The sequence below is a fragment of the Dromiciops gliroides genome, chromosome 2 (genome assembly GCF_019393635.1).
Source record: "Dromiciops gliroides isolate mDroGli1 chromosome 2, mDroGli1.pri, whole genome shotgun sequence".
Classification (NCBI taxonomy): domain Eukaryota; kingdom Metazoa; phylum Chordata; class Mammalia; order Microbiotheria; family Microbiotheriidae; genus Dromiciops; species Dromiciops gliroides.
This window is the reverse complement of record NC_057862.1, coordinates 370356086-370358448: the sequence shown is the minus strand read 5'-3', so window position 1 is coordinate 370358448 and position 2363 is coordinate 370356086.

Here is a 2363-nt window from a genome sequence, read left to right as displayed (position 1 = left end):
CTTAATCAGAGCAGAAACCCCAATCACCCACTCCACTTCCTTCTTCCTACATGTCTTATGTCTTTGGGCTCTGGAAGTCTTTTGTCCATCCAGATCCATTATGTTTGTAAGAACATGCAAGGATGGATTACTAATTAACCAAATCTTTATCCCTGCATCACTTCAATAATGCAAAAAGCAAAAGAGGCCTGAGGATGCTGGAAGATTAAAAACTAAGGCTGCTCAACAAAATCATTTGCCATAAGGCTATTGAAAAATCACCACAAACCCCACCATAATCAGAAAGGTGTGATATATTCAGAATCATCTCCAGTGCCTTGCTGATTAAATTGGAAGTTCCACATAGAGGTTACAGGAAAACAGCCCTGACTTCAACCTTCTACTGTTTAAACTCTTCCACCGACCAAAATGGAGTAAGGGTGCTCCGAACAAGAGCCAAGGTTTCTAAAGATTGAAACACCAAACTCCTCACCTCTCTTAGCTGAGCATTGCAGGACATTAGAGATTCTCAGAGTCAAAGGTGAGAAGGGCATGTTGTTCAGTTGTGGCAGATGATGTTAAAGGCCTGGAGAATGAGGTGGAGGGATGAGTTCATGAAACAGTAAGTAGGAAGGTTTGGCTGGAACATATGTATGTGTAGGAAAGAGGTATAGAGGAAGCCTGGAAAGGTAGGCTGGAGCCAGATGATGGAGGGCTTCAAGTGCCAAACTAATGAGTTTATATTTTTTTTGTTGTTTTTTTGGTGGGGCAATGGGGATTAAGTGACTTGCCCAGGGTCACACAGCTAGTAAGTGTCAAGTGTCTGAGGTTGGATTTGAATTCAGGTCCTCCTGAATCCAGGGCCAGTACTTTATCCACTGCGCCACCTAGCTGCCCCCTATGAGTTTATATTTTATCCTAGTGATGATAGGAAGCCTCAGAAGCATCTTGGGCTGGGGAGTATCATGGTCAGGCCTGTGCTTTAGGAATATCAGTTCGGCAGCTGTATGGAGGACAGATTGAATAAATGAGAGTCTGGAAAGATGAGAGTCAAAATCTTTCAGGTGAAAGGCTATGAGGGAGGGAATGAGAATGGTGACCCTGTGAATTGAAAGAAGGGTCAGACTGGAGCTGCCCTGTGCAAGTAGCATCCAAAAGGCTTAGCAGCTGTTTTAGATACTGGAGAGTTACAGAGTTGGATGAGTCAAGGACAACTCCCATGTTGCCTTGGAGCTGTCAAAAAAGGCTTCCCTGGGTAACCTCATTAGAGGAACTAGAGGAGGGGGCAAACATCAGGGAGGAAAACATTGTGGGGGGACAGAGTGGGTTGGGTAGGAGACAGAATGGGGAAGTGGGGACAGAGCAGAGAGAAAATTCAGCCAAGACCATCATGGGACAGCTGCCACCCCCTATGATCTGCTCAGCTCACTTAGGGTAGAGGAGGCAGGAAGAGAGCAGAGGAAGCAGGCTTCTTTCACCCCAAGCTCCCTTGGGACTCTCCCACGGGCTCCTCCAAAAGACCCTGTGATGCTCCTGTTTTAACCAGCTGATAAATACCATGGGGCCTGCAGGTAGGTGGAAGCCTGTCCCTCTCCCTATCAGCTCTCTGGAAGATCCTAATGAGAGGCTTTGCCTCTTAGATGAGGCTGTAGTGGAGAGAACCACAATCGCATGACTTAATAATGTAAAGGAGAATCATGCTCAGAGACAGAGGAATCAGATTGTATGCTGGGTGCACACTGTAAGTAACAAGACAATCTTCTTGGTCACAGAGAGAGGGGACACCCTTCAGATGCAGTCCCCATATTGCTGGTTTTGGTTTTTTTGTTTGTTTGTTTTGTTTTGTTTTTAGTAAGGCAATTAGGGTTAAGTGACTTGCCCAGGGTCACACAGCTAGTAAGTGTTAAGTGTCTGAGGCCAGATTTGAACTCAGGTACTCTTGACTCCAGGGCCAGCGCTGTAACCACTGTGCAACCTAGCTGCCCCTGGTTTTGTTTTATTTTTGCTTTTTGCAATAAGAGAAGGCTGTGGAGGCTATTGGGCAGCCCTTGGGGGGCATAAAAAGGACATCACTAATGCATTTTATTTTTTTTTATTTTTTGGTGAGGCAATTGGGGTTAAGTGACTTGCCCAGGGTCACACAGCTAGTAAGTGTTAAGTGTCTGAGGCTGGATTTGAACTCAGGTCCTTCTGAATCCAGGGCCAGTACTCTATCCACTGTGCCACCTAGCTGCCCCAACTAATGCATTTTAAACAACTAGTCTGCGGATGAATAAGCTAGGCCCTGAAGGATGGATAGGGAAGATAGCAACAGGCTGAGGAGGAGGAGGGCACAATCGAAGGAAGAAAACAAGTATTTAGTAAGCACCTGCTATGTGCTAGGC